The sequence below is a fragment of the Giraffa tippelskirchi genome, chromosome 11 (assembly GCF_054371585.1).
Source record: "Giraffa tippelskirchi isolate mGirTip1 chromosome 11, T2T-mGirTip1v1.2.pri, whole genome shotgun sequence".
NCBI classification, from domain to species: domain Eukaryota; kingdom Metazoa; phylum Chordata; class Mammalia; order Artiodactyla; family Giraffidae; genus Giraffa; species Giraffa tippelskirchi.
Window position 1 is genome coordinate 30853329 of NC_137285.1, and position 18202 is coordinate 30871530.

The 18202-nt window shown below is 47.1% G+C and overlaps 1 protein-coding gene across 6 annotated transcripts in view; it reads left to right on the forward strand.

Moving 5' to 3' along the window:
- FNIP2 (folliculin interacting protein 2) overlaps window positions 1-18202 on the forward strand; it is a 127111-nt gene that overhangs the window by 18757 nt on the left and 90152 nt on the right. Inside the window, exon 1 of one of the 6 annotated variants that reach the window (XM_081541726.1) lies at window positions 5216-5374. The exons of the other annotated variants lie outside the window; for them this stretch is intronic. The gene's annotated coding sequence lies outside the window, so the exon portion shown is untranslated. Of the gene's footprint in view, window positions 1-5215; window positions 5375-18202 lie in introns of those variants that run through there. 6 annotated transcript variants of the gene reach the window in all.

An 18202-nucleotide genomic window follows, 5' to 3' on the forward strand; every position in this document is an offset into this window, starting at 1 on the left:
TTCCCCTCTGGTAACCATAAGATTGTTTTCTATGTCTGTGAGCCTGTTTCTGTTCTGTAAATAAGTTCATTTGTAACATTTCTTTAAATTCCAAGTGTAAGCGGTATCATATGATGTTTGTCTTTCTCTGTCTGACTTCACTTAGTATGATCATCTCTAGGTCCACCCATGTCACAGATGGCATTATTTCATCTTTTTAGGGCTGAGCAATATTCCATTGTATGTATGTACCATATCTTCTTTATCCAGTCCTCTGTTGATAGACATTTAGGTTATTTCCATGTCTTGGCTGTTGTAAATAGTGCTGCTGTGAACATTGTGGTACATGTATCTTTTAGAATTTTGATTTTCTCTGGATATATGCCCAGGAGTAGGATTAGAGGTGGGAATAGACGGTAGATCTGTTTTTAATTTTTTAAGGAACCTACATACTGTCCTCCACAGTGGCTGCACCAATTTACATTCCCACCAGCAGTGTAGGAGGGTTCCCTTCTCTCCATACCCTCTCCAGCATTTGTTTGTAACAATTCCCTTGCTTTGCACTTGTTAAAAATTGTTATGAATTTGTAACTGAAATGCATGTTATGTTTTTTAATTATCTTGAACAGGTATTCTTTTGTGTGTCCTTGGACATGAGGCCTGTGCTCTCTCTGGTATTGAGGTGCTCAAAGCTATTAGCATGTGACTGTTCAGATTCAGGCCTAGATTTCTGGGTGTGGCTGGGCTGGTCCTGCTTCTCCTCGCTGGCCCCCTGCCCCCACCCTCCTTACGCCAGTCAGAGTGAACCTGTCTCAGTTCCTCCGGCACTTTCGAGCGTTCTCTTTGTAAAGCTCTCCTTGGGCGGACTTGCCTCCTGCCTCCACCTCTCAGCCGTGGGCTCGTGCCCAGTGCAGGGCAGGAGCGGCCGTGGGCTCCGCAGCCCGACTTCAGCTCTGTGGCACCGACGCTGTCGCCACCACACAGCTGTGTGGTCTTGGGTGCTTTCCTGAGCCTTGCTGTGCTGGGCTGCCGTTTCCTTGCTGGCCTGGTGGGACCAGCACGACTGCTTCGTGGTGCAGCCATGAGGCTCAGATGGGGCTGCCCTTGCAGGGTGAGAGCCATGCCTGGTCTCTGGTAAGTGCTCTGACCACCACCCCATGGGACAGCACAGCCCTGCCAGGTCGTGCCCATCACCACGCTCAGCACCCCATCCTGCTGGGGTATGGCTTTCTGTGCCAGATTCTGCCGTGACCCCGCAGGGTCGAGGGGACATGCTGCACCTGTGGGCGGTTCATGCCCTTTATGGGGTGGTGGGGGGGCGGGGAGGACAGTGCCCAGCGCATTTGTACATTCGTAGGTCCTTAGGAAATCAATAAATAAGCAATAACCCTGTTTGTTTAATGCCTTTGACCTCGGCCTTTCATCCCTCTTGTGAAGATCATCTTAGCATTTATTGGTAGCTTTGGATGAGGAGAGAAATGATAGAAAAGACCAGCTTCTGGTTGGGACTGGGATTCTTTGGGAGCTTCTGGGGTTGGGACTTTGCTGTTTTGGGCCCCTGCTCCCTGGGAAAGAGACAGTGCACATGGACAGGCTTCCGGAAGAGGGGCTGTGTCCTCGGAGCCAGGGTTACAGTGGGGTCTTGAGAGAAGCACCAGGGCTGGGTGTCCCTCATGGGGTCACGGCCGCCCCGTCCAACTTGCAGGGTTTTCTGCCTTCAGCTTCTGTCAGCTGTCAGGGGTGCTCCTATAGCCCGGAAGCCACTTGACTTTAGTCAACAATGAAAGCAATGCAGAGGGAAAGCTTATGCAAGGAGAAGAGTTTCTGGATGCAAGTAACGGGAGAGAAGCGTTTTCAGCTCCAGGGATGGTGATGGTTCACCCTGGAGCCCCACTGGTGTTCTCGGTGCACAGAGAGCCTTTCTTAGGGGGAGGTGGGGGCTCACTGGGCTGCCATGATTCCTTTGTTCAAGGCCATTGGAGGTCTGGCCCCTGATTAATTGCTGTAAGGTGTGTTGGATCTTCAAGGCTCAGTGGTGAACAGCAAAGACTGACTCTGGACAGGGCTTCCAGGGCAGTCACTTGGAGGACAGGTTCCATCTCTGAGCTCGCTCCAGCCTTCCTCCACCTGCTCGCTGGAGTGGCGGTAATAATCATCCCTTGTGGGGGGCCATTCACTCCACTGTCCTGTGGAGGCAGCTGGTGTGTGTACACTGCTTACAGTTTGTTCACACAGGGGCCTGATTCTTTCCAAAGAAAGTAAGGTGGGATGTGTAGCAATCACGAGAGCCTTTGTGTGTGTGTGTGTGTGTGTGTGTGTGTGAGAGAGAGAGACACAGCAGGCTCTTACTGCTTGGAAGTCCTTTTCACATAGTTACGATATTACAGATGCTATTCTGTTATGAAAAACAGCTAGTTCATGTGTTTATCAGAATAATGGGTATATCCTAGGGTGACCTGGGTTTTGTACGGCGGCAAGGTGCCCTGACCACCCTCTATGATGATGCCTCTGTGTGTGTCCGAACTCTAAAAGTTAACTCAGGAGCAAGCTTCACATCTGTTCCTCGTCTTCCGTATTTTGGGTATGGTGAACAGTTAAGAGTACAGAAATGAATGAGGTACATCCTGCCCTTGAGCTGTTCAGTCCATGGAGGTTTATTCCGCAGGTTCTGTTGTAACACGTGTAACAGGAATTCACAATGTGCCAGAGAGCAAAGGCTGGGGCCTCACAGAAGCACCCAATAAACAACTCTTACATGACCCAAGATCTCTAAGCTCGGTAGGTTCCTTCATTTTTCAAGTGTTTTTTTCTTTTTAGCACTTTTTTAGGTTTTATGTCTCCATTTGGAGAGTTAGATACTGAATATATATATTTAAGTCATTTTGATGCTTGAGCTCATAATTTTTAAATTTTTGTTGTCCTTCCATCTTATCTGCAGATGATTGTCTAAAAGTAAAAACCAAGTTCTCATGATTCGAATGCGTTCACTATGAATAAATAGTTCCCTGCAGACCTGACTTGGGGCTGGATGGGGTGGGGATGAGCATTAGGTGGGCCACGGCAGTGGACTGGGACGTGGCGTTTTCTGCAGGACTTTGCGGTTTCTCCCAAGCCCCTCAGGCTATGTTGCTTCCGTTCCCCTCACTAACCTCGTTTTTACTTTTTGGGACCCCCAGATACCCCAGGCTTCAGATGTTTCTTTCGCATTGAGAGCCTGTAAGGACTTCTTATGTTGGTGTGTTTGCGATACGAGGAATTTTGCTAGTTATAGCCCGTGACGATTCAGATGCAGGAAATGCTTTTGGAAGGTCACTGCCTCCATGGGTTCACGGGGCACCAGGCCTCCCAGCCCCACCTGGCACATGACCTCAGTAGTGACCTTCGCACTCTGTGCCACACGCCCCCACCCCACACTGTGTGGAGTGAGGGCTGCAAATGTCTGTCACCTCCCTCGCTCTGGATGTCTTACACAGAAGTGCTGCATGTGATGAAAGCTGTTTGTGTGGGTGGATGGGGGGTTCTGATGGGGCCTGAGCAGGTGACAGAAGACACTGAGGCCCAGACAGCAGGGCCTTCCAGTCTTTTCCTTCTACTAGAGGAGGCACAAGTGAGTATGGGCTGGGCTCTGGTTAACAAGCATTCACCCCGCACCCGGCTAGTCTTGGGGACACACGGAGGACTGAGACACGAGCTGCCTCTGGAGCTTGTGGGGAGCAGAGGGGGTGGCCATGGAAACCACATCGGTACCAGGACAGTCGCTCCTCATCGCTCTTGGATTCCGTGTGTGCAGGCTCGCCTGCTCACCAAAACTTGTTTATAGCCTTCAGGTCAGGGCTCAGGATGTTTTTCTGGTCATCTGGGGACACAGGCAGGTTGGCAGAACCCTGCAGCCACCCGGTGTGCGCATTCCCTGCTGAGGGCAGATGAAGCAGTGCTTGCCTTTCCTGCCTGCTCTCATACTGCAGACACATGAAGTGTGCAGTCAAGAGTCCAGGTAGGGTTTTTTTCCTTTGCAGTTTTGTGCTTTTCATTGGTGATATTTCTTTTCGAAATGGCCCACGTGCATTGTGCCTGAGTGCTGTCTCAAGTCCTCATGCAGGACGGCTGTGATGTGCCTCACGGAGAAACTGTGTGTTAGGTGAGCTGCGTGCAGGCGCGAGCTCTGGTGCTGTCGGCTGTGGGTTCAGTGTTAATGAAGCAACAGTGTATATTAAATAGTAGAAACACACATAAAGTAAGGTTCGGTACTAATCAGTTGATGAAAATCTTGTGGCCAGAGGTATGCAGGCACCTAACCCTGTATTTCTCCTAAAAGCAACTGTTCATCATTGACTGATTCCGTCTTCATGGAGCCTGTATAGAGCTCAGGCACCATGAATGACCTATCTCCCACACCGAGAGGTGGAAAATGGGCCTCAGATTCTAGAATGAGTTGGACTGATGAGGTGGGGTCAGAGCCATGGCTTTGCAGGGCTTGAAGGATAAAAGAGTAAAGCCCAGATTGGGCTTGTACAGGGAGACCCTGGAAGATGCCATCGTCCAAGTGCAGGCCTGGGGGACGGGGTGGCTGTAAGGACAGGGCTACAGGCACAGGCTCCTGGGAAACTTCAGGGCAGATGCAAGGCTACCAGAGAAGGCAGAGCCCCAGCTGGGCAGGGGTGGCGAGACCAGTGCCCAGGCATGTGGCTGTGTGCTCATTCCCTGAGACTTCATGCGCTCTGAGACAAGATGGGGAAACTGGAAAGTCTGGGTGTAGACGCGGGTGTGCAGAAACTGCTGCACGTGTCTGATGAGTGACCGGTTCTCCCCAAGTAGACAGGTGTGCTGTTCTGGTTTACAAGCCCCGCCCCTTTGCACCTGCACAGGATGGGGAGCCAAAATAAGCCAGGTTTATGGGTTAGATTCAGGGAGGGGAGAGGAGGAGGGCGGTGAGCGAGTGTGGACTGGGTCACAAGGTGCCCCATCTTCTGCAGAGCAGGCTGAGCTCACACTACCAGCTTCCTTCACGCTCGCCCAGCACCCACGGTCCTGCAGTTCCCAGTTCCCTCATCCTGTGACTGTCTGGGTGGAGGCCGGGGGCGGGCACACTGTGGTTCGTACAGAGGTACCAGCTGCTCTCGGTTCTCTTGCGAGGGGTGGGGATGAGTGGCTTCCTCTGATGGTCTGAGAGGTTCCTGCACGAGCCTGGCCTTCCAAATGCCCCATGTCTCAGACTAGGTTTCCTGCCTTTTCTCAGGGTTGGAGCTGGAGGAGTGGCTAGTCAGACACGTGCGCACCACCGGTCATGGGCCAGCCTAAACGGAGACATGCTGGTTGTAAAATCCACCGTGGAGTCCAAGGACAGGGTGGATTATTAGAATTCAGCTCATCTGTTCCTTTTGTGCTTTTCTGAAATGTGAGTCTTAGAAAATTTTAAATTACATATGTGGCTTCCCATAAATTTCTACAAGACAGTGTTCCATTGCCCTTTGAATTTCTCAAACATAATTTGAAAGCACTGTTCAGTGGTACTACTTCTAAAGACCAGATTCTTGGGTCCACTTGTGTTTGTTAATTCCATGGAAGTTGTACCCGAGTGTAGCTGTTGGAAACAAAAGTACAGTCGTGAGTACAAAAAAATCTCTCTGGGAGGGGAAACTTCTCCCTAAGAAGTGTGTTCTTTCTTTGTGGAAATTCTTGTGTAATTCTGTGTTACAGTTAAGATTCACTACAGTTGTACTGGATGCACCGTAACTGACAATCTTTAAGAACTGACATAAAGGTTAGTGTTGTCTCGTGCTTTGGATTACTTACGTTTAGTCAGATTTTTAAATATGTAATTATTCTTAAAAGGTCTTATTTTTTACCTTTGAAAATTATTTGCCCACTTATTTATTCATTTATCATTTGTCTGCTGTGGGTCTCAGCTGTTGAATGCAGAGTCCTTGTTGCAGCACTTGGGTGTCTCTGTTGTTGGGGCTCACAGGCTTAGGTGCCCCTCCGTATGTGGGATCTCAGTTCCCCAACCAGGGAGGCAACCCGTGTCCCCTGCACTGGAAGGTACATTCTTAACCACTGGACCACCAGGGAAGTCCCATAAATGTGTGATTATTTTTCACAGGAACACCTGACTCTATGCCGCTTTGAGCCATAATGAGGTTTTCTTGTCCCTGAGAAAGTGACTGTTTTCAGAACCTGTATGAACAGCGGAGAAGGCAATGGCACCCCAGTCCAGTACTGCCTGGGAAACCCCATGGACGGAGGAGCCTGGTAGGCTACAGCCCATGGGGCCGCGAAGAGTCAGACACGACTGAGCGACTTCACTTTCACTTTTCACTTTCATGCATTGGAAAAGGAAATGGCAACCCACTCCAATATTCTTGCCTGGAGAATCCCAGGGACGGGGGAGCCTGGTGGGCTGCTGTCTATGGGGTCGCAGCGTCGGACACGACTAAAGCGACTTAGCAGCAGCAGCATGAACAGCGATGTGTGAGGTAGCCTCAGTGAATATGACAGAAAAGAGGTTATTTCTGACTTCAGAACCACTTACCAGGTGCCTTCTCTCTGCTGGGTGTGAGCTTAGCTCCACAAGTAAAACACAAAAGAAACGAAAGTGTTGCTGTTCACATTCTCAAGGAGTTCCTCACCTGGTTTAGAAGTTCGTAGCCAATGTTAATATCCTGATGCATGGGAGGAGGAGAGAGGAATACCTGACTCTAACAGCTAAAGCATTACAACCTGAAGACTGTTCATCACAAAATGCAGATCCAGGGTTACTTGTGTAAGCACCACTTGCCTGTGTGTTCCTAATGGGGACTGCGCACTGCTGGAGCCTCTTGTCCTGCACCATGACTGTTACCTGTGTGAGATGCAGGGGCTGTGGTTCACGGTGCAGCTGAGGGTTGATTGCAGCAAGGTTGTGGGAGAAATTCTGAGCTGCTGGAAACGGACAGCCTCTTTCAGGGGCACTGTCACTGAGTCCGTCCTGCCTTCCTGTGTGGTTGTTGAAGTATCCTTAGGAAAAGAGTCCTTATGAGGAGTGTTTACAGGATAGATCGTCCTTGGTTTGGGTCCTAAAAACTCTCGCTGGATTTGACTGTTAGGAGGGGCGGTCAGTGTGGTTGGAAGGACCTAGGAGGTGGAAAAGGACTTGATCCATGGAAGAAAGAATGGCTTATGTTCCCTTGAAAGCTAATTAATCATAGATTTCATTTTCTAGCTGTTACACTAATTTGTTCTAGAGTTTATCGTTCCCAAGGGGCTCTGCAGTGAGTTGCTTTGGAAGGCTTAATCGCCTGCAGCTTCCAGAGAATTGGCCCCGTTTGGGAAGGCGACTGACTTTCTTGGATAAAACTATGATTTACCAGATGTCATTGTGGCCACAGTTATTCATCTTTGCTTCATGTTGAATAATACAATGCAGTCATCCATGAGCTTAGCTGCCCAGACAGGACAGTGAGTGCTCTTGGGCAGGCATGTAGAAAGTAGGACACCCCACATCCATCTGAGCAGTATGGCTTTTCAGGGAGACTTTCACAGGCTCACAGTGAGCATCCTTAGCCACCTTCCTATGAGTAGAGTGAGTGTCAGCATCACCATTATTTCCAGCTAAGGAGACAAGCTCACAGAGTCATGTGGCCCAGAGTGATGAGGCCACAGCTGAACACAGCCCTCTGCCCTGCAGACCTTACCTCGTGAGATCATCCGGCTGCCATACCTCCTGGATCCTGGTCCCCAGCTCATCATGAGGAGCTGACTCAGAGAAATGAGAGGCTGCTGAGTCAGAGCTGACAGCCTTTCTCCAGCTCTCTCCTCATAATTGACTTCTGTCGACTGCCAAGCAGCCCTCTTAGTCGGCAGCTGGTAGAACTCTCAGAGCACTTGAGGAGGCTTATGCATGTAACTCGCCAGTGATCCAATTATGTGAGAAGCGTTTCATTTTAGCTCTGTTACAGTATCACTGTTTCATCTCTGGCCAACCAAACCAAAGAATCGGCGAGAAGCACCTTCTGTCACTAAGTTAACTCTTTTTTAAAAATATATTTCTTTATTTGACTGCGCCGGGTCTTAATGGCAGCACCTGGGATCTTTAATCTTCCTGTGGCATTGCGATTTTTGTTGCGGCATGAGAACTCTTAGTTGTGGCATGTGAGATCTAGTTCCCTGACCAGGGATTGAATGCGAGTTCCCTGCATTGGGAGCCCATAGTCACTAAGATAACTCTTAGCCTAACCTCTAATAGGTTTCCTTGAATAACTCTCATGACCTTTATTTTGCACTGAATGGATATGTAACCAGCCAAGAATGAGAGGGATGCTGGTAAGAAAGCTGTTACAATAGTCTTGGCAGACTCCAGGCTTGTACCCTGAGCAACCCAGCATCTGCTTCAAAGCGTCAACGGAAAAGTTCAGCATTATGTTCAGATAGAAGGGAGAGGAATATAGATGCAAGTCCTTTCCTAGGTACTTTTTGAGACTTGTTTCTCATGAGTTACACAGTTTGGGTAAGAATTACGCCAGTTTTGACAGGGAGATGGGAGGGAGCCCTGAAAACTTTGTCCTGCAGAGCTGGTTTCAGTCAGATACGTGGAGTGAGCCGCCGTGCTGGACAGGAATTCCTGCAGCTGCCCGTATGCCCTGGTCACATGCTTTGGGGGGAATGATTCTGAGCCAGTGCCTCAACCCTGGGGCTCAGGCCTTTACCTCTTTCCCGACCCTGGGCTGCCGGCACTTTGCTCAGGTCCACATGCCAGTGACAGCCTGGCCTGAAATCACAGTTAAACTTTACAAGTTGTGTAATCTCGCTTTGCTAATATGTTTCCAACTTCTGGAAGTTTTCAAAGGAATAGCATGTGGTAGGTGTTAATTTCAGAGAAACAGGGGTGTGAGCTGTAAAAGTCATAGGGAAAAAGGATTGTAGACTGAGGTCTGATACTGGATCTTAAAAAAAAAAGTGATGAAAGTTTTTATCTAAATTACTGGTTATCTAGCTGATTCCAGAAAGAAAGAAATCATTTCTTAGGGATGAAAAGACAAGCAGCACTCCTCTTTGTGGGTGGAGAGCTATCCTGGAGAGCCTTCCGACCTGGCATCAGTGCGCATGGCCTGGCCACCTCTCCTGGTAAAAGCTGAGATATGAAGCAGTTAGAGCCCCGGCCTTGCTATAACCCTCCTCCTCAGAGAAGACTTTTCACTTACTACCTAGGGGGTCTGCTGGAGTCTCGTCTCTCCTTTCCTTATCTTTATGTTGTCAGCATCTTGTACTTGGTTAGGTACATAGCCTTTAAATAGCGCTTCTTTTGAAAAAAGTGTCATCCTCTTGGGGTGGCAGGGGGTGGGAGGGAAGCTCAAGAGGGAGCAGATATATGTATCCTTGTAGCTGATTCACGTTGTTGTACAGCAGAAACTACAACATTGTAAAGGAATTATCCTCCAATTAAAAATAAATAGAAATGAGGAGCAAGGAACATTGGAAACAAGGCAGGAAAACGTTGAATTATTTCCAGGAGATATTCTATGTAATATAATTATATTCCAGAAGATATATCCAACTGGAGATACCAATCCCAGTTTGTTTATGAGAATGAACTGAAAGATTGTTAGGATTATTTAAAAACTTTCATAAGGTAAGAACAGGAGAGGACCATGAAATCTAACAGCACTTGCAACAGAAATAGAAAATGCTTGAGAATAATTCCAAAAAATGTTTAGCATTATGAGAAGAAAGAAACCCAAGAATTATTGAATAATGTAGCAGAAAACTTAAATAAGTGGAAAAATATATCTAGTTCCTTGGGACATCTTAATATTGTGAAACAAGCTAAGCTATTGGTATTGTGAAACAAGTTAAACTATCAATTTAAGACTAACTCAAATAAAATGTCAGTGGTTTTGTTAAAAAATTTGTCATTGTTATGTGTGTTGTATTGCTGCTCGGTGCTAAGCTGAGTCTCCAAATAAAGGGAAACTGGGGGGTTTTGTTTTTAGTTAGATGTTTTAACAGAGTCTGTAGCTACAGCTCTCCTTTTGCTGGTTCATGTAGATGTTAATGGTAGCGATCACTGAAGGAAAAACTGTGAGGAACCTAGCCGTCTCACAGGGTGTGTGCTTTGCTTTTCCTTCCAGCCGTCTGAAATTGTTGGGACTCTGACAATTTCCTTACCATAAAGCCTGCAGCATTGTTACAGAACAAAGAAGTCAAGTGATCATTACTGGTTTGGCAGCAAGAATTTAAAAACATCAAGTCTCTTTACCCATGGTTTGTAAATAATGCATAGCTATTGTCGAAAAGCAGAAAACAGAGACTTTTAAAAGGAAAAGCGTGCTAAGTCCTGCTATGCAAAGACATTCTGATGTTTTTCTTGTTCTTTTTTCTACTTTTGGTTTTTGAAAAGCACAGTAGTTATCAAAGAGCATACACCATTTTGTATTGTATCCTATTATCTTTATTTAGCTTTGTAGCATAAGAACTGTTCTGTGTTTCACAGATTTCATGAAGACATGAGCCATGCATTCATTCTTTCCGTTGCTGAGAGCCTTTTATTGATTGGCTGGTTTTTGGCTGTGCTGGGACTTCATTGCGGTTTGTGGGCTTTCTCTAGTTGCTGTGAGCGGGGGCTACTCTTCGTTGCATTGTTTGGGCTTCTCATTGCGGTGGCTTCTGTTGTTGCGGAGCACAGGCTCTTGAGCATGGGCTTAGTTGCTCTCTGGCATGTGGGATCTTCCTGGATCAGGGATCGAACCCATGTCGCCTGCACTGGCACGCAGATTCTTATCCGCTAAACTACCAGGAAAAGTCCTGAGAGCCTTTTCTGTGCCTCAGAGTGCCGGGACATGGCAGGGGTAATAACCTGGATCACGATCAGGGCCACTCATCACCACGAACTCTCAAGTGACTTTATATCTGAATCTGAAAGCTCCATTCTCTTGCAGCTGCTTCCTCATTTTAAATCAAAGCAGTCGTATGGGTTGATTTTATTGTCTGTTTCACCTAACTTTGTAAGGATCAAAAAGTCCCTCTGTGTAGGAGTCAGAGCCTCAGCTGGGCATGGTCAGAAGAGCGGGGCAGTTCACGGTAGGCAAGGGGACCCACGAGAGACCTGGCCACCGGGGTGCATGGAACAAACCCCAGCCCCACCGAGGACAGAGTTAGTGAGAACCTGTACCTGTCAGTAGCCTGCGGTTGATCCTGGAGGAGAGACCTGGACTTGACTGATGAGCCAGTGACATCTGGCTGCTGCACCTCCTGCTCGTCCCCATCGGTCCTCAGGTGGGGTGAGTGGTGTGGCTCACCTGTCACTGGCGGGGATGCCTCAAGTCCCAGCCCCGCCTGGATGCGTTCCCCACCCGGCTAGCCTGGTCCCTCGGCCCGTCCATACTCCGTTCTTCCTGGCTGCTAGAGAGATCAGTGCTGCCCGCTCCAGGACTGACAGAATGCTGCTGGAGCTGTGCTTGGCACGTAGCGTTGTGAGACTGATCAGCCAGTGAGTCACCCCGTCCCAGCGTCTGTCTGTGCTCTGCCGGCCTTCCCCAGCACAAGCTTGTCAGGTGGGCTGCTGTGGTGTTAGGGTGGGGCTGCGGGCTGACTGCTGTCCTGAGGACGTGCCTAGGCTCAAACGGCCGAGTGCTGAGGGACATGGTCTCCATCCTGCATCTGTGTTCAGAGCCTGTTTCTGGAAGGCACACTGCCTCACTCCCTTACCTGAGTCCATGTTCTCTAGCCCATCAGGGGCCTTCTTTTCTTCAAATTTGATTCTTTAATTAATTTTTTTAATTTAATGAAGTGTAGGTGATTTACTGTGTTGTGAAGGTTTCAGGTGTACACCGAAGTGATTGAGTTATACATACATACATGTGTATATATTCATCTTCAGATTCTTTTTCTTTATAGATTATTACAAAATATTGACTATAGCTCTCTGTGCTATATGAAAAGTCCTTGTTGTTTATCTATTTTATATGTTGTAGTGTGATTCTATTAATCCCAGACTCTTAATCTATCCCTCCCCCATCCCTTTTCCCCTTTGGTAACCATAAGTGTATTTTCTGGATGTGTTAGTCCGTTTCTGTTTCACAGATAAGTTCATTTTTGTCATATTTTAGATTCTACACATACATGATATCATACAATATTTGTCTTTCTCTGACTCACTTCCTTTAGTATGATAATCTCTAGGTCCATCCATGTTGCTGCAGTTGACATTATTTCATTCTTTTTTATGGTTTAGTGGTATTCCATTGTATATATGTACTGTATCTTCATCCATTCATCTGTTGACGGACATTTAGGTTGCTTCCATATCTCAGCTGTTGTGAATAGTGCTGTTACATATATTGGGGTGCACACATCTTTTCAAGGAGAAGGAAATGGCAGCCCACTACAGTATTCTTGCCTGGAGAATCCCGTGGACAGGGCAGCCTGGTGGGCTGCTGTCCATGGGGTCGCACAGAGGCGGACACGACTGACGTGACTTAGCAGCAGCAGCAGCATCTTTTCAAATTAGAGTTATCTCTAGATATATGCCCAGGAGTGGGATTGGTGGATCATATGGTGTTTCTGTTTATAGTTTTTCCAGGATCCTCCATACTGTTCTTCATAGTGGCTGTAGCAATTTTTCATTCCCACTAACAGTGTAGGAGGTTTCCTTTTTCTCCACACCCTCTCCAGCATTTGTTATTTGTAGACTTTTTATGATGGTCATTCTGACCAATGTGAGGTGATACCTCATTATAATTTTTATTTACATCTCTCAATAATTAGCAATATGGAGCATCTTTTCATGTGCCTGTTGGAGGCCTTTTTAAACAACTCCGTGTTGAATGAGAATGTACAGATGGAAAAGTGTACATGGTCTGCCTGCTGCATGGTCACATTAGCAGATCAGGAAACAGAGTTTACCACCATCCTGTAACTTTTCTGGTGTCTCCTGCTGGGGACCACCCTTCGAGAAGCCCTGGTAGGAAAGCTTGCCCTTGGTCATTCCTGGGTGTAGGAAAGACATCAAGGAGGGAAGGAGTTACCCCATCGGCGGCGGGGGGTGGTCTGTCCTGTGGGTCCGGAACCCCGCCGCCTCCTCTTGGTTGATTCTTTCTTCCTTTACATCAGGGTAGCATGAAGAGGCAGAGGGAGATCCACTAAATAAGAGTCATGAGACTGGACGTTTGGGGGAGCTGCAGTAGACCTTCACTTTTTCTCTCTCTGAACCCATCTCTCAGCTGTGGTTTGAGTTGATTTTTCATTACACACAGTGATCACTGTTCTTTGTCACCTGACGGGCATGCTGTTTAGGGTTGCAGAAACGCACGAATACCTACCTAGAAACTTCCTGACCTTCATTCTCCCAACTCTGAGTCAGGGAAGGGGGTGGATCTGTCCTCAGCTGCCAGGTCCTATGGGTCAGAGGTGGCCCTGGAGCATCGTGCTGGGAGGACTGGAGGGAGGTCCTGGCCCTGGGCAGAAGGGCTTCAGTGGGGGTCTGGAGTACCAGGTACCTGCCTCGCATGATCAGCGTGGCTCTTCTGCTCTTCTCCTGGATGGCTCAGTCCTGGGCTGTGAGAGTGGAAGTGGGTACAGCTTACAGACTTGCACCAGGGGTCTCCCTTCTTCACACACATCCGTGAGTTCACGCCCCCACTCCACTCCCCACTTCCTTCCAGTGGGTGGAACTTCAGGAGGGCCACGAGAGCCAGCTAGTGACCTTGGATTCTTCTCCCAGCGTGTGAGCACAGCTGGACCACATGGGCAGACGGAGAGCTTGGCTGCTAGAAGAGCCCATGATAAGTGGTCTCTTGTGTAGTACTTACAGCTGACGAGCAGGATGTCTTATCCAGTGTGGTGGTGGTGTTCAGTCACTAAGTTATTTCTGACTCTTTACAACCCCATGGACTGCCTCACACTAGGCTTCCCTGTCCTTCACCATCTCCCAGAGTTTGCTCAAACTCTTGCCCATTGGTCAGTGATGCCATCTAACCATCTCATCCTCTGTCTCGCCTTTCTCCTGCTGCCCCCTTTCTTTCCCAGCATCACGGTCTTTTCCAATGAGTCAGCTCTTCGCATCAGGTGGCCAAAGTGTTGGAGCTTCAGCTTCATCATCAGTCCTTCCAGTAAATGTTCCTAGTTGATTTCGTGTGGGATTGACTGGTTTGATATCCTTGCTGTCCAAGGGACTCTCAAGAGTCTTCTCTAGCACCACAGGTCGAAAGCGTCAATTCTTTGGCGCTCAGCCAGTGTGTTAACAAGTGGCTGTGGGGGAGCCCATAGAAGAGGGTGCTCCCATTTCAGGAAAGAGAAGACAGAGGTCAAGGGAGGTGGGGCTGAGGCGGGGAACAGGGTGCTGCCTGTCTCACCCACTCATCCACTGCTCACATGGCTTGAAGAACGGATGTGACGATATCATTACTACTTGTCTTCCCATTTATTGAAAAAACTTTAAAGCTCCTGTGTACATGTAAGGAACTTGAGAGCCATAGACAGGCATTCCTTTTAAGTACAGTGGTGGTGGTTTTGATATATATCCCTGCTTTATTACATACAATCTGGTTTTAAACTGTGGAATTAGGGTTATTTAGGGGGGGACAGGAGAAGGCAATGGCACCCCACTCCAGTACTCTTGCCTGGAAAATCCCATGGACGGAGGAGCCTGGTGGGCTGCAGTCCATGGGGTCGCTAAGAGTCGGACACGACTGAGTGACTTCACTTTCACTTTTCCCTTTCATGCACTGGAGAAGGAAATGGCAACCCACTCCAGTGTTCTTGCCTGGAGAATCCCAGGGATGGCGGAGCCTGGTGGGCTGCCGTCTATGGGGTCGCACAGAGTCGGACACGACTGAAGCGACTTAGCGGGGGGGGGGGGGGGGACATAAAATGTTAAAATACCATGAGTCATATTGATTGGCGTGAACACAAGATGTTAAAACTTCTAAAAGACCTTGTGCTGTAGTAGATGAGAGAGAGGGAGAAAGAGGGTGTTTGGAGTTTGAGCAGAAGTTCCCTCTGGTTAGAATACCTGCACCACACTGAAAGAGGCAGGTGGCTTATTTTAGCTGGATTCATGCTCCAGTTTTTTTTGCGGGGGGGGGTGGGGGTGGAGGGTGGGTCTGGGTAATATTTATTTACGTATTTATTTGGCTGTCCCAGGTCTTAGTTGTGGCACATGGGAACTTTTCTACCTTTGGTTGCAGCAAGTAAACTCTTAGTTGTAGCATGTGGGCATCCAGTTCCCAGACCAGGGATTGAACCTGGGCCCCCTGCACTGGGAGTGTGGAATCTTAGCCACTGGACCAGCAGGGAGAGTCCCCCATGTCCTAGTTTTAATGTAAATATTAAGTGATATTAAGGCAATTAAAAGGTCATATGTAAGATCTGCACAAATTAACATCCAGACCCAGTTTTTCATCTTCAAAATTTCTAGTTAGGATCGTGAGATGCATACATTTCTCTATTGGAAAGAAGTTGTGTGTTAGTGTTAAAAGGGTGTTTTTAGAAAATCACGCAGAATTTAGGCCCAGAACATCTTCATGGAGAGGCTGGGAGTCTCGCTGGGGAAGTGGTTCTCCAGCGGGTGGTTCCCAGGCCAGGAGTGGCTGCATCCTGGGAACTTGTGAGAATCACATTCCCAGTTTTTAGCCCAGAACCAAAACCACTGAATCAGAAATGGGCTGGGGGGGATGGTTGGCCCAGCCCTGGTTGTTTGTGAGCCTATGAAATGTGAGCACCACCCTGCCAGGGAGGTGGAGGCTAAAAGCTGCGCTGACCAAATTAAGGCAGAAACACTGACTATTGAAGACACAGCTCAAGTCTTGATAGAAACACTACAAGGGCCCGTCTTGGTCGCTCCTCTCCCTCATCCTTGCATGTTAGTTACAAGCTGAGTGAGAGGTTAGAGTTTATGTTGGAGGGAATTCTTTCCTAATGCAGTTCCTCCTTGTTTCATCCTTCATAACCATGTTGTCATTTTCTTCTCTTATTATTCTTGTCGTTTAAAAATGTTCACATCATCCTTTGGATCGGGGATACATATGCATTGTTTTAACAGTGTTTGAAACCTTGGGAAGATGTAAAATGTTGGAATGAATGAGCAGCTTTGCAGCTATCTGCTGGGAAGGTGTATATACAGAATACATAGTTACAAAGGGTTTTGTCCTTTCCTCAGGGCCTAGATAAATATCTTTCAGAGACTGAAGTTTTAAAAGTGAAATGTGTTTTTTAATACGTAAAAAGTGGGTTGTGTTCCCTGCAGTGTTTGTTCTACATGTTTTATAAAATCTAGTTACTTGGGCTTTTTCAAGGCTCCACCTCATCAATGTAGGATGATGCTTTCATTTCCGCTGTGATTCTGGACAAGGCGAGCCAAGCCCCAGGTGAGTTGAAGGCGTTGACCTAGGGCCTTGCCCACGTCTCAGGTGGGCGTGGTGGTAAAAGGGGCTTCCTTCTGCCCCTGCCCGCTGGGACAGGTTGGTGCTACACGGGTGCTCTCTAGTCCTCTTGTGAAGAAGAGAAAGTTATTTTCCAGACAGTTGAGAAGAAAAACAAAGAACCCCCGATCTCACTGAGGCCATGAACTTAAGCCTTGAGCTCAGAATGTGTTTGTCTTCCTGCAGAAGTGGCTTTACTTTCTCCTAACCTGGCCCTGTCTTGGCATTTGAGCCTGTGTCACAGAGGAGGTGGTCACCATTGTAGATGCATTACAATCTCTCTCTCTCCAGAGGAGGGTGTGGTTAACATCTTCTGTGGGTTTGTCGCAAAGGAACGTTAAGGTCACATACACAATAAAGTCTTAAGGTAACTGAGACCTCTGCCGTGCAGTGTTAGACCTTGTCACATCGCTGAGTGGAATACACGTGGCTGCCATGTGTCAAGACACTTAAAGCCCTCTGAAGCCTGTCGATGAAAAATTAATCAATAGTTGATCTAAGAAAGAAATGGAAAATTTTATTCGAGCCAACCTGAGGATTATAACCTGGGATATGGTCTTTCAGAAAGCTCTCGCATCATCATCCGGTTAGTGGTCAAGGCACAGTTAGATGTGTTTTTGAGACAAATGGTTGAATGTCAGATGATGTGTTGATAGTTTGCACAACCCAGATCCACACATGCAGAGTTAGTTGAGGGTCATTCAGACCCCTCACGGGATTAGGAAGGAATGTCGTCTCCTGAGGAGGTCTGGTCGGTGGAGACACACCATGCACTGACGGTGAGCGGGGAGGTCAGCACAGGCAGAGGAGCTTTTTTAAGTTTTTCTTGTCTCGCCATGAAGTATGAATTTTATTTCATCAAACTAAAGACCCAGCCAAGGGTTCATCAGATTTTAGAACTTTTAGTGTTTTCTTCACCCTGGTTTCAGGATGACAAGAGGAAAATGAATTGGGACAGTCCAGTTTTAGTGACCAATGCTTTTTATTTCTTCTAAAAGAAAAATCTTACCCATAAATTCACAGTACTGTGGAAAAATATTGATATGCATGATATATCAATGTATATCATATGAAATATAAATGTGTATCACATAAAATAGCATATATATCATAAGACATAAAAAATGTAAAATATGGAAATGTGTCATTTATCAATGCATTTTATGCATACTTATACTTTATATAAGTATGTATCATAAACTATAACAAAAATATAAAATGTTTCATAAAAATCATAGAAATAATGTGCTATATCAATATGTCATTAAATGCATAAATATAAGTAAAGTATATATCATGTAAGATATATCACATAAAATATAACCTGAAAATATAAAATATGTATCATGAAATGTTGAAGTATGTGGTATATTAACATATATCATAGCTACATCATATTGATATATAATACCATAGTATTATTCTCATTTTACAAATGCAGTACATTCATGTCATAAGTAGAAACTGAACTGCCTTTGTTCTTGGATTCTGCTGGTTCGGGGCTCTCTCAGTTTGGATGTGCTTAGGAATTAGGAATCCAGTGCAAGAGTTTTGGGGGTTTATGGCTTCTCGGTCATTACTGTTTTTCTTTCATAAATAAATTAAATTCGACATTGGTATTAAAGCCAGGATGTATCCCTTCCCTCACCCCACATCTGCCCCTGTGCATCAAGCCCTGCAGTGGGTTTGCTGAGGGCCGCCGTCTCTCACTTGCTCTGGGCAGGATTTTCAAGGTTGCAGAGCAAGACCTGTCAGCTGACACTTGCTCACAGGAGAGCCATTAAGAGGGTGGTGGCCAATGTCAGGACAACCTTGCAGCTGCAGGCCAGTCA